General features: G+C 45.6%; 1 long non-coding RNA gene across 2 annotated transcripts in view; it reads right to left on the bottom strand.

The window, feature by feature from the left end:
- LOC134947924 (uncharacterized) overlaps positions 1-10,881 on the bottom strand; it is a 37,590-nt gene extending 26,709 nt beyond the window's left edge. Inside the window, exons 1-3 of one of the 2 annotated variants that reach the window (XR_010182861.1) lie at positions 10,669-10,881; positions 2,911-2,989; positions 2,263-2,298 (exon numbers count right to left, since the gene is read on the bottom strand). This is a non-coding gene — a long non-coding RNA (uncharacterized LOC134947924). The remainder of the gene's footprint in view (positions 1-2,262; positions 2,299-2,910; positions 2,990-10,668) is intronic. The other variant, XR_010182862.1, reaches the window with a different exon arrangement.
- Positions 10,882-14,643: the final 3,762 nt, after the last annotated feature.

The raw sequence follows: 14,643 nt of genomic DNA, 5'->3' as shown, positions 1-14,643 counted from the left end.
GTAATATATTATAGTAATTAGTAACATCCACGCAGCACTTTACTATGAGGCATAATACAGATCTACATTGTAGAATCTATCATCTGCACAGCTCCATTGTAAAGGGGGTCAGGGAGAAAAGGGGCCTTTCTTCTGCAATAGTCTGAAGACTCTGACCCTTGATGCTCACCTTTGTGCCTTCTTGTGGTAGTGGTGCCCAGGGTGACTGGAAAGATCACACCCACCCGAGGTTAGAGGAAATAGAAAGATTGCTCCGTATGGTCTGATGTAAGTAAGAATTTTCATGTGCTCAATATCTGCATAAACAGGGTCACAGACTGGAATATGGATAATGTATACTTTGCACACATTGGGACCTCATGAATGCACACAGAGGTTTCTGAGTTGGGATCAAAGCAAAAACAAAGTAACTGTGCACCTGGAGGGGGCTGCCAGGTAGGCTATGCGGGGGTTGCGGCACGGCAAGGTGGGGGACGTGATGATGCGCAGTGGTCCCGGCCCGACAATAAAATGCAGCTGATACTGGTATTGTAAAGCTGGGGATGAGGCCACAATGATCGATTCAGCATTTACAATGTCATTGTCCTCCTGAATTGCCCACTTCACTCGAGAAGTAGGCGGTCATGGACATGCGGCTGTGGGATACTTGCTCACTGTTCTGTGCATTCAGGAGAGCCACCTGAGATTCAGGAGCCCTCTGGACCTCCCTGGAGAGTAGACACGTATGGTATAAATGTTGCACCTAAATGAGAAGGTTTAAAGCAATGTGTGTTATTGGTAGAAATGTGCGGGTCCGGATTTACCAGGTTATTAACGCCAAATGAACACAAGTTTGAAAGTATCTGTTTTTTTCCTATCGGCTATCCAAAACACTTGACATCTGGAGTCAATAAGATACCTTTTTGAAATACGGGTAAATCCAAACCCGCACATCTCTAGTAATTGGTTTCCTTCAGTTGATATATTTAATAGGTTTCTATAGAGGCTCCATCCAACCTGGATTTACCAAGCTCTGGAATACAAAGATTTCCAGAGCTTGACCTCAGACCTAATGTCATCCCTCACCGCTGGCTCCACTGACGTATGTACCGGTTGACGTCCACTAGCGGTTTTAAGTGTGGGCTAGCAGGGTGGCCTCCCGGGGAGCTGCTGCCCGAGGGTGAGGCCGCAGTCACCCCGCATCTGCCCACTGTCCGCACCATGCTGGGATGTCCTCTTCCTGATACTCAACATTTGGGGGCATGGCCTCATGGGTAGGGGGCATGGCCTTGTGGAGGAGCTGCAATTGCAGGCAATGTCCCATTTTCTCAGCTGTGGGGGGCATGCCGAGCGCTCTGTGAGCTGTTGGCATGCCCCATGTCCCTTTCTCCTGGTGAACAGTCTGTTCAGTGCTGCTGTGCAGCAGGTGAGAGAGGAATAGTTGGTAGGTAATAGGTATACATCATTCCTACTGTGAAACACAGTGGTGGATCAATAATGTTTTGGGGATGTGTGAGCTACAAAGGCACTGGAAACTTGGTCAAAATTGATGGCAAGATGAATGCAGCATGTTATCAGAAAATACTGGAGGAAAATTTGCACTCATCAGCCCGGAAGCTGCGCATGGGACGCACTTGGACGTTCCAACATGACAATGATCCAAAACACAAGGCCAGGTCGACCTGTCATTGGCTACAGCAGAATAAAGTGAAGGTTCTGGAGTGGCCATCTCAGTCTCCTGACCTCAATATCATTGAGCCACTCTGGGGAGATCTCAAACGTGCAGTTCATGCAAGACAGGCCAAGAATTTACAGGAACTGGAGGCTTTTTGCCAGAAGAATGGGCAGCTTTACCATCTGAGAAAATAAAGAGCCTCATCCACAACTACCACAAAAGACTTCAAGCTGTCATTGATGTTAAAGGGGGCAATACACGGTATTAAGAACTGGGGTATGTAAACTTTTGATCAGGGTCATTTGGGTAGTTTCTGTTGTCATTATGATTTAAAAAGAGTAAACACAGTTGTTTGACAATAAATGGCTTCACCCAACCACTAACCATGAGTGAAAGAAAAGTTTGTGAGTTATCATTCATATTCTCAGACAAATGGCCAGAAAATCACAAATTCTGCTAGGGTATGTAAACTTATGAGCAGAACTGTATATGGCTATACCCCCTTTTCGACACAGGAGATCCGGAGTTTGCACCATGTGTCACCAGACCCGGTGATGCCTCTGGGTGTGGCTCCCTTATTTGAATTTTTGACTGTGCTGCAGACTCACCTCTAGAGTTGACACTGATTGCTTCTTGTTGGTACACTGCAAGAAAGACAGTACAGGGACCTAAATGCAATATTAGTGACCAATCTTTTATGTGAAAATGTTTCCGGATGTGTTGCTAAAATAATCAGTATTTTCCATAATAAAAGTACATATTCTTGTAGGTAAGATGGTGTATTTCATGCACAGTCATTCCTATAGCAGAGGAGATTACAAATGTATTTGTTCCCTTTAATGCTAGTAGACGTGATTTCTCCTAGCTGACAATCTGAGCTGAATGGAGATCTGTTAGTGTGGCTCATATAAAGTTAGGGCAATTACCTGTAGGCCATCTCTGGAGATATGTATACTGCATCAGAATAATTACAGTATATGATGTTATATAGATAGCCTGGTGCACAATAGATTACGGGGTAAATGTATGAAGCAGTGATAAGAGAGGAGAAGTGAGCCAGTGGAGAAGTTGCCCATGACAACCAATCAGCTGCTCTTATTAATTTTATATTATACAAATTATAAAATGTTAATTCAATGCTGATTGGTTGCCATGGGCAACTTCTCCTCTCTTATCACTGCTTCATACATTTACCCCTATGTTCTGTATTACGCTCGGGCTGTAACCCCCTTGCTGTATCTCTTTACAGATCACACCTGCCAGGATGCTGTCAGCTTCATCACTCATCATATTCGGGATCCTCCTCAGTCTCCCCCATCCGTCCATGTGTCAGACCTGGGATAAATTTAAGAGAGAGCACATTACAAACGTATCGGACTGTGATATTGCCATGAGTAAAACAGTAGTACGCCCTAATGAGATCAAATGCATTAATAATACCTTCATTTATTCATCTGCTGCAGATGTTACGGCAAATGTTAGGGCTATCTGTAGTGATGTCCAGGACAATGAAAATAAACTAAGTGAGAAAATGTTCAATCTCTTCAGATGTAAACCAAACAGCAATAATCCTGCACGCTGTGAGTATGATCATAGACGTTCCAAAGGTAATATATGTGTAACATGTAAGGGGGAACTACCTATATACTTAGTTGTAGAAAGAACTTGCTGAGATCTGTCTTCTAACCTTTTCTGAATAAGACATAACGGGGTCTATGTATCAAAAATGCGATAATTTTTATATTTTTTATCGTCAGTTATCGGGTATTTTTCCCGTTTTTTATCGTTTCCCCCCCCCCCACATATTTATAAATTTTCTTTAATAGAAAATGTGATTGCGATAAACGTCCAAAAATGTGATCATTATTGCTCTACTTTTCTGTCATTTTATTGCATTTTTTATCGCATTTCGAAAAAAAGGAAATGAAATGCGCATGCTCTGTTCCAGAGCCGGACATGCACAGTGAGTTCCTTGGTGGCGTTCAGCACATACCTGACCTACATCCATTGGCATTTCTATAATGGGTGCAATGGGTGCGGTGCACACGGGCTCCTGGGTCCATGGGGGTGGGCCACACCGCACCCATTTTAATACTTACTTTTCCGGAGTCCAGCACCGGGAGCTGTGATCACGCCGGAACTCGCAGCCAAAATGGCTGCTATGCATGTGCGGTAGCCAAATTGATCTTCGGATCATGGCGGGTGCCATGTTTCCGGCACAATGCCGGAGTCTACAGTGCCGTGCAGAGGAGGGGGCCCACCCGGAGGTGCACATGGGCCCCCTCTTCTGTAGAAATGCTCCTGGTTACAGCAGTAAAGAATAGCTAGTTTACTATGGGACACTTATTAGAAAACTGAAAGGGGAGGGAACTTTTACAAAGTCAATTTGATTGGTTATTGTAATGACTGTTATAAACATTTTACTAAGATGAATTTCCTCTGGCCTCTAGTAGTGTATGCTGTTTACCTCCAACAAAACTATTCAGAGTCTCAAAACACACACACACACACACACACACACACACACACACACACACACACACACATACTGCATACAATATATATGTATTTGAGAGAATTTTTATATGTATATAATATAAATCTCAAGCAAACAGAAAATATTGGTACATTTTTAGACTACTTCAATATATATATATATATATATATATATAACTACCAATGTCTTTCCTTGAAAAAACGAGGCGGCACTCCCAGGTACTTCCAATCAACGTGATATATTCAATTAGAACAGCATAACGGTTGGTCAACGTTTCAAAGCCCGCAGGCTTTTTCATCAGGACGTGAACAGTGAAATAGGAAGGAACTATGTTCCTTCCTATTTTCACTGTTCACGTCCTGACGAAAAAGCCTGCGGGCTTTGAAACGTTGACCAACCGTTATGCTGTTCTAATTGAATATATCACGTTGATTGGAAGTACCTGGGAGTGCCGCCTCGTTTTTTCAAGGAAAGACATTGGTAGTTATGAAATTTAATAGGATGGCACCCTGAGTTGAATTTTGTGAGTCCGGAGTGCCAAGCTATATTGCAATATATATATATATATATATATATATATATATATATATAAATAACACTGGAACCCCGGCACTCCGGTCTGATGCAAATCCCGCTCCGGTGCCTTCCCTTCAGGGCTTGAAAACCTCTGAACAGCATATGATACCTTGGAGAGGGCGGCACTCAAAGACTTGGCAAAAGGATGTGAATAAACAAACACACAGAATATATGTAAAAAATGCGAAAAGTATCAAAAATCTAAATTTATCTAATTTTATTATGCAAAAAACTGTTGATACATAGAGCCCCACAAGTGATACCTTATATAACACACACTGGTGCAGAAAGGCTTGGACTGGCCCACAGGGGTACAGGGGAAACCACTGGTGAGCCCCACTGTCTGAGGGCCCACCTCCTGCTCCAAGGATCAGGTTCCAGACTGTGCACTTGAATTATACATTATACATGTTACCTTATACTGTACTATGGTGTATTGTCTACAGTGCATTGCTGTTATTAATCTGTTATTAATCTGGTACATTATCATGCATGCAGCAGCTGAATTTACTGTATATATTTATGAAGGGGCCCAGACGTTGCACTCTCTAATGGTTAGTCAAAACAATGAGGTGGCAGGCCACACCCCCTCTGCAGATGGACCACACCCCTAAACATGGGCCCCTACCACTGCATCTCCCCGGTGGGCCCTACATGCCCCAGTCCGACACTGGGTGCAGATGTATTAAGCCTGGAGAAGTGATAAATGAGTGATAAACCAGTGATAAGTACAAGGTGATAACACACCAACCAATCAGCTCCAATATGTAAATTTACAGTTAGGAGCTGATTGGCTGGTGCATTATCACCTTGCACTTATCACCGCTTTATCACTTCTCCAGGCTTAATACATCTGCCCATAACAAAATATAGATCTTTCATTGTATAAAACATAGCGAGCGGCAGACCCTTCTCTGTATAACACACAGGCAGAGACTCCCTTCTGTATAACACACATGCGGAGATCCCCATCTGTATAACACACAGGCAGAGACTACCAGTGATGGATTTTACCTATGGCCTGTAGGACTGCACTAAAATCTGCCACTTCAGTGAGATCATCTGAGCCAGTTGCAGTCTGTGTGACAGGGATGGTATTGACCATCGATGATACAAAATCCTTGATGGTCTATGGCTGATGTTGAATACTTTTGCCATCAATGGGGGAGAATCCGATGGTTTCTCACCATCGATGGTAAAGAACAACCAGACAGATTTTATTTTCCCTACAATGTGTCAGGACATGAAGCACAGTTCCACCCCCGACACCCACAAAGCCCCGTCCCATTCACTGATTGGCCCACAGCCCCCTCCATAGTAAAGCAGGAGTGACGATCGGTGAATGAAACCATTGATTGTTCCTTAACAGATGGTTTTATACCATCGATGTTAGCCATCAATGGCAACTATTGATGGATAACCCACCGATGGCCATCCCTACAGTGTGATCGCACTAGCTCAGTGGATTCACTGTGACTGGCAATGACTTCTTATTGGAAGTTCTACTTGCATTGCAACTCACCCGCAGGACAGGCAGTTTCATTGGGAGGTGTTTCTTCCCTCTGGGACTGCCAGACCGGGCTGCGATTAGTAGAGAGCTGGCTTCCGGCAGGAAACCACTTCCTGCCTGATCGTCAACCCAATTTGGCTTCTATGGGCTGCAGCCGATGCAGTCCATAGAAGCCAGTGGTTTGCGCATACTCAAGCCGCGCTTGTGCACATGCGCCAGTCCCAACACCTGCCACATCCATTGACTGACCGGGGGCCCGGCAATCTCCTCTCCTCTCCAGCATGGGCAGCGGCAGCCCTCCTGCCCAAAAAAGGTAGGAGCTGCCGCTGAGCATAACACAGACATTTACTGATATTACTGCTTTATGTATGTGCTGCATTTAATGCTTCCCATAACACGTGACTGTATGCTATATACTCAGTGTCTGTATGCAGCAATTACATGACAAGCACTGCTTATCAATCTTCTGTTATTAATAAATATTCATACTGATGATTCCAGTAGTCACATTGCCGTATGTTATATTATCCAACTCCAAATACAACATCTCCATCATTTCAGAGTCCGTTATGGAAAAACATTAGCGCAACATGGAAATGGGTATGGGACTCATGGTCGACAGTGTCTAGGTTGACACCTATCGGTCGACAGTGGCTAGGTTGACACTAGAAATAGGTCGACATGAACAAGGTCGATATGAGTTTTTCCATGTTTTTCTGGTGACGTTTTCTTTGTAGAGTGACCGGAAACCCCAATTAGTGCACCGTGTCCCCTCGCATGTCTCACTGCGCTCCGCACAGGTTACCGTTTCCAGTCGTAGTCCATATGGGCAGTACGGCTGGTGTAATGGTTAGCATTACTGCCTCACAGCACTGAGGTCATGGGTTCAATTCCCACCATGGCCCTAACTGTGTGGAGTTTGTATACCTGTACTTGCGTGGGTTTCCTCCGGGTACTCCGGTTTCCTCCCACAATCCAAAAATATACTGGTAGGTTAATTGGCTCCCAACAAAAACTAACCCTAGCGTGAATGTGTGCTTGTGTACATGTGGTAGGGAATATAGATTGTAAGCTCCACTGGGGCAGGGACTGATGTGAATGGCCAAATATCCTCTGTAAAGCGCTGCGGAATATGTGTGCGCTATATAAATAACTGGTAATAAATAAATACATAAATAAATATGGATCGTAAAGTATGAAAAAGTAAAAAAAAAGGATTTTTTTTAAAAAAACCTTGCGTCTGCCTTTTTGCATGTCGACCTTGTTCACGTCGACCTAATGGTCGGGTTGACCTATTTCTGGTGTCGACATATTCACTGTCGACCAATGGGTGTCGACCTAAGTGGTGGCGACCCTGAGTCCGGATACCATGAAAATGGCGTCACCATGGTGTCGGTGTGTTGTTCTGGGCTCTGAAGTAAATTCCCTCACAGGCTGCCCCAGTAATCCCATGTGTTCCTGAGAATAGCTGCCCTCTGTGTCACACACCTGGAGGCCAGTTGGGTGTATGTGAATATTCCACGTGATGCGCTATCAGGAAGTGCGATGGCTCCAGTTGCTAGTAGTGATGCAGGAAGTGTTTGGGTAAACAGAAATTATTTGGTGGTGTTGGACAATGATATGTAAAAAATAGCCATGGTACATAGGGAAACTAATTCTACAATGTAAGTACAGGACTGATATTAATAAGTCGTTGGTGATTTTAGTCTTAAAAATAAAATAGATTAAAAAAAAACATTATTTAATAAAAGATACTGTGATGCAATAATAAAGGGGAGCATTCACCAGGAAAATCCCTATAGTCTGCACCCACATCTATTAAATATATTATTTACTTTTATTAAGGATCTATTCCGGCCTTCCAATTGTTCAAAGAGGGTGTAGTTTGTTATGCCGGCGGCCGGGATCACGGCGCTTAGCATACCGGCGCCGGGATCCCGACCTCTGGCATACCGACAGTTGGGCGAGAACAAATGAGCCCCTCGCGGGCTCGCTGTACGGTGGCGCACAACGCTATTTATTCTCCCTCCAGGGGGGTCATGGACCCCCAAGAGGGAGAATATTTGTCGTATGCCGGGTGTCGGGATTCCGGCGCTGCTATCCTGAGCTCCAGGATCCCAACAGCCGTCATACTGAATACCACCCGTCCAAAGGTGATGAAAATATTGGCCCTCATTCCGAGTTGTTCGCTCGGTATTTTTCATCGCATCGCAATGAAAATCCGCTTAGTACGCATGCGCAATGTTCGCACTGCGACTGCGCCAAGTAACTTTGCTATGTAGAAAGTAATTTTACTCACGGCTTTTTCATCGCTCCGGCGATCGTAATGTGATTGACTGGAAATGGGTGTTACTGGGCGGAAACACGGCGTTTCAGGGGCGTGTGGTTGAAAACGCTACCGTTTCCGGAAAAAACGCAGGAGTGGCCGGAGAAACGGTGGGAGTGCCTGGGCGAACGCTGGGTGTGTTTGTGACGTCAACCAGGAACGACAAGCACTGAACTGATCGCACAGGCAGAGTAAGTCTGAAGCTACTCTGAAACTGCTAAGTAGTTAGTAATCGCAATATTGCGAATACATCGGTCGCAATTTTAAGAAGCTAAGATTCACTCCCAGTAGGCGTAGGCTTAGCGTGTGTAACTCTGCTAAATTCGCCTTGCGACCGATCAACTCGGAATGAGGGCCATAATCTGCACCTTATCAGTATAAATGAAGGAAAGTGTGTTGCTCAGATCAGGAATGTAACTAGAAAGCCCAATAGATAATGATGACATAGTGGAGCACCTGCTCTGCAATTGCTCTCAAAAGAAGAGAAGGAGTACCAGTGTCTCATTTCCTCATAGAATGGGTAATAGAAGTCATTGAGACCCCTGAGGTGACAGGTCATTTATTTATGCTGGTAGAAAACAGCGTCTCCTTATTGTGGGCACTAAGGCCCATGGAGGTCTGTCCGCCAATCTGATGTGCTGCTGCAACATGTGACTGCAGCCAGTGTCAGACTGGGGCATGAAGGGCCTACCAGAGAAAGTCAATGGTGGGGGCCCACTCAAGGGGCGTGACCAGTTATTGGGTGCATGTGGTCATCACCTGGCGTGAACATCCTACAAAAGGGACGGCATAATATTATCATACCATTCAACGACAAATACTAAAAACTTCTTGGCCCATCATACACACACTTACACATTAGAGCTACATTTTGTTGGGAGCCAACTATCCTACCAGTCAGTATATTTTTGGATTGTGGGAGGAAACCAGAGTATCCAGCTGAAACCCACGCAAGAAAACTCAACACAGTTAGGGCCATGGCACAGGTGCTTTAAGAGAGGAGGGTGGCCGTGTGCAGTCTCAGATTGGGCCCGCTCCTTTCCGGCGGTGCAGTAGACTCTGGCAGAGTCTACTGTGCATGCGCAGGTCTCCTGGAACATGGTACCTCCTGGGGACATCTCTATTGTGCATGTGCGAATCAACAGAATATAGCCATAGCGGATATTTTCCAAGTGATTTTAGCCGCTTGGCAGCAAGCGCAGGGCCGACGGAGAGGTAAGTATAGTTAAATGGGTGCAGGGTGTGCGGTGTGTAGACCGCCCTGGACCCAGGAGCCCTTGCGCACCAGTACAGGTGACATACAGAGGGGTGAGGCAGAGCCTTTCCTGTCATGCTAACGTGTAAACTAGAGTTTTGACTGTTTAAGGTATATGAAAAATATAAAGAAACAGAATAAACTCTGGAGTAAAAGTCTATGACAGGTGAAGCAGTGCCCCCCCCCCCCCCCGCCTGTCGGACGAAAGGGGGCAGTTGGGGGGGCAGTTGGGAGGCTCCTGATCACTCGCTGCTCTGCTCAGTTGAGAGCAGAGCAGCGGTGAATTGACGCTGTGCGCATGCGCACAGCGTCTATTCCACTGAGCTAGAGGGAGAGGGGGCATGCCAGCAGCTCACAGAGCGCTGGCCATGCCCCCTCAGTGATGAAAATGGGGGCGTGGTTCGTGACCGCAGACCCTTCCACACAGGCCACGCCCCCTTTTCGGGGCGCGGGCGCGCTACGCGTGCCAAGATGTCCCTCCCTCCTCTGCTTCAATGTTGGGAGGTATGGTTAAAGCATACCACCCAACATGAACTTCTGAACACCCCTCTTACTGTATGATTGCTATCACCTGTGCTGAACACACCTTTCTTATCTATTAACTTGTTCAAAACAGGTGCCAACAATCGTACATTAAGAGAAAAGGCCAGAAGCAGAGCATTGTGTCCCTCCTGGAGAGGGTCATGTTGGGAGGTATGCTTAAAGTATTCTGACGTAGGCCATACAGGTATGCCTGCAGTCATTTGAGCTACTGTGACAGCAATACCCACAATGCATTTCTGCAAGGAAAGTCTCCCATGTTGTCAGTGTCACAAAATGTCCCCGATTCCGCTGCTGCTGGGTTACTCACCTGTCACCTTTTTACTGATTTCGGCTCCTCAGCAAGCATGTCACATCTGTCAATATCCTGCAGGTCAGGATTTCCTGCTTTGCTGAGTCTCCTGCCTGGGAAGTCTGCTCAGCATACACACTGCAACACATTCAGTTTGAGCATGGGACTGGGACACTAATTGCTGAAACTCCCTCCAAGCTGATTATGCACCTGAGGGTTCTTCTGTCTGCCTTTGCAGATTCCTGATTGCAGCAGTGCTATAAGGGCCTAGGCCAGAGGTTCTCAAACTCGGTCCTCGGGGGCACACACAGTGCATGTTTTGCAGGTCTCCTCACAGAATCGCAAGTGAAATAATTAGCTCCACCTGTGGACCTTTTAAAATGTGTCAGTGAGTAATTAATACACCTGTGCACCTGCTGGGTTACCTGCAAAACATGCACTGTGTGTTTCCCCGAGGACCGAGTTTGAGAACCTCTGGCCTAGGCCCTCATTCCGAGTTGTTCGCTCGTTGACGATTTTCTCTATTTTGCGATTAGTCGCTTACTGCGCATGCGCAATGTTCGCAGAGCGCATGCGCTTAGTTATTTTACTCAACAGCTAGGTATTTTACTCACGGCATTACGAGGAATTTTCTTCGTTCTGGTGATCGGAGTGTGATTGACAGGAAGTGGGTGTTTCTGGGCGGAAACTGGCCGTTTTATGGGTGTGTGTGAAAAAAACGCTGCCGTTTCTGTGAAAAACGCGGGAGTGGCTGGAGAAACGGGGGAGTGTCTGGGCGAACGCTGGGTGTGTTTGTGACGTCAAACCAGGAACGAAACTGACTGAACTGATCGCAGTGGCAGAGTAAGTCCCGAGCTACTCAGAAACTGCTAAGAAATTTCTATTCGCAATTTTGAGAATCTTTCGTTCGCAATTCTGCTAAGCTAAGATTCACTCCCAGGAGGCGGCGGCTTAGCGTGTGCAATGCTGCTAAAAGCAGCTTGCGAGCGAACAACTCGGAATGAGGGCCCTAATTCAGATCTGATCACAGCAGCAAATTTGTTAGCTAATGGACAAAACCATGTGCACTGAAGCAGAGGTGGATTTAGACACACCGATTTGGGGCCCCCCTTCCTCAAACAATCCTCAGTGTGCCTCCCCCACCAATTGTAACAGACAGGCCCTGCTGCGCCCAGTCAGTGTATGCTCCCCAATTTCCCCTTAGCCAATTAGAGCAGGCGGATGGTAGTTGTACTAGTGTATTGATTATTAGCGCACACATATTCTGCAGCGCTTTACAGAGAACATTTGCCCATTCACATCAGTCCCTTCCTCAGTGGAATTTACAATCTATTTTCTCTACCACATGTACACACATTCACACGACGGTTAATTTGTTGCGAGTCAATTAACCTATCAGTATATTTTTGGATTGTGGGAGGAAACCGGAGTACCCGGAGGAAATTCATGCAAGTACGGGGGGGGGGATATACAATCTCCACACAGTTAGGGCCATGGTGGCCCATGACCTGAGTGCTGTGAGGCAGTAATGCTAACAATTACACCGCCCATGCTGCCCTTAAAATCACACCTGGCAGCTATCTAGTCACTGACAGCTTGCCGGGAGTATTCAGCCACTGCACGGTATCCAGTTCGCTAACTTAATTGTCAGACCTCATATAATGGAGTCACACTAAAAGCACTGATCTATAGTCACTACAGTCACAGTCACTGAGGGGTGCAATACTGGATATTATAAGGGATGGGGGACCTGCTAACAGGAGATGGGTAATGTGCTAGTGTGTGTGTGTGTGTGTGTGTGTGTGTGTGTGTGTGTCTGGGGTGGGGGTGGGGGGGGTTGGGGCACTGATATATAATGCAGGCACCCATACCTTATAATACTTATTATTACACCCAATTACATAGTGTTGACTGCATTATAGTGCCCCTCCCCCCTTACTGATTGTATCAGCCTAGCAGGTCCCCCATCCCTTATAATACCCATTATTACACCCCTCAGTCAGTGTGACGGTATTGATTATATATCAGTGCACCACTGATTGTAGCAGGCATCTCCCATACACTGTAGTCTTTTAAATACAGTATTATAGCATATTGATATACATGTATCACCAGTCAGTGTGTGCCTCCTACCCAGCCATGATTGTCTAAGATGTTAGACACTGTACTTAAAATAACACTGTCTAAACCCCCCCCCCCCCCATCATCCCCCTCTCACGCCTTATTGGAATTTGAAGTAGGTGGATGTTATATAAAATGTAAAATATACTGTATAAAATACACTGGAAGAACTCATGTTTTTTTCTGTGCACATCGTGGCTCTTCTCTCTAAGCATCTGATGTCATGCACACGTATGGCATGATTGGTCATGCACACAGTACTGCAGGACTGGAGACACAGGCATGTGCTGGAGCCGGCACTCAACAGCTGTATAATTACTAGAGATGAGCGGGTTCGGTTTCTCTGAATCCGAACCCGCCCGAACTTCATGTTTTTTTACACGGGTCCGAGCGACTCGGATCTTCCCGCCTTGCTCGGTTAACCCGAGCGCGCCCGAACGTCATCATCACGCTGTCGGATTCTCGCGAGGCTCGGATTCTATCGCGAGACTCGGATTCTATATAAGGAGCCGCGCGTCGCGGCCATTTTCACACGTGCATTGAGATTGATAGGGAGAGGACGTGGCTGGCGTCCTCTCCGTTTAGAAATTAGGGAGAGGACGTGGCTGGCGTCCTCTCCGTTTAGAAATTAAAATAGATAGGAGAGTGAGAGTGAGACACTTCATTTACTTACTGGAGCTTAGAGGAGTTATACTAGTGACTGATGACCAGTGACCTGACCACCAGTGCAGTTTTATAATTTATTATTATTTAATAATCCGTTCTGTTCTTGTTCTCTGCCTGAAAAAAACGATACACAGTGACTCAGTCACACTCACATACCATATCTGTGCTCAGCCCAGTGTGCTGCATCATCTATGTATAATATCTGACTGTGCTCACACAGTTTAATTGTGGGGGAGACTGGGGAGCAGTTATAGGTTATAGCAGGAGCCAGGAGTACATATTAAACAGTGCACACTTTTGCTGCCAGAGTGCCACTGCCAGTGTGACTGACCACTGACCACTGTGACCAGTGACCTGACCACACTGACCACCAGTATAGTATATTGTGATTGTCTGCCTGAAAAAGTACACTCGTCGTGTGACTTGTGTGGTGTTTTTTTATTCTATAAAAATTAAAAAACTCATTCTGCTGACAGACAGTGTCCAGCAGGTCCGTCATTATATAATATATACCTGTCCGGCTGCAGTAGTGATATATATATATATTTTATATCATTATTTATCATCCAGTCTATACTAGCAGCAGACACAGTACGGTAGTTCACGGCTGTAGCTACCTCTGTGTCGGCACTCGGCAGTCCATCCATAATTGTATACCACCTACCCGTGGTTTTTTTTTCTTTCTTCTTTATACATACTACATTTCATTATCATCCAGTCTATATTAGCAGCAGACACAGTACAGTACGGTAGTCCACGGCTGTAGCTACCTCTGTGTCGGCACTCGGCAGTCCATCCATAATTGTATACCACCTACCCGTGGTTTTTTTTTTCTTTCTTCTTTATACATACTACATCTCATTATCATCCAGTCTATATTAGCAGCAGACACAGTACAGTACGGTAGTCCACGGCTGTAGCTACCTCTGTGTCGGCACTCGGCAGTCCATCCATAATTGTATACCACCTACCCGTGGTTTTTTCTTTCTTTCTTTCTTCTTTATACATACTACATCTCATTATCATCCAGTCTATATTAGCAGCAGACACAGTACAGTATGGTAGTCCACGGCTGTAGCTATCTCTGTGTCGGCACTCGGCAGTCCATCCATAATTGTATACCACCTACCCGTGGTTTTTTTTTTTCTTTCTTCTTTATACATACTACATCTCATTATCAACCAGTCTATATTAGCAGCAGACACA

Source organism: Pseudophryne corroboree, chromosome 8 (genome assembly GCF_028390025.1).
Source record: "Pseudophryne corroboree isolate aPseCor3 chromosome 8, aPseCor3.hap2, whole genome shotgun sequence".
Taxonomy (NCBI): domain Eukaryota; kingdom Metazoa; phylum Chordata; class Amphibia; order Anura; family Myobatrachidae; genus Pseudophryne; species Pseudophryne corroboree.
The sequence above is the reverse complement of the archived record's forward strand: the minus strand, read 5'-3'. Positions and strand labels throughout refer to the sequence as shown.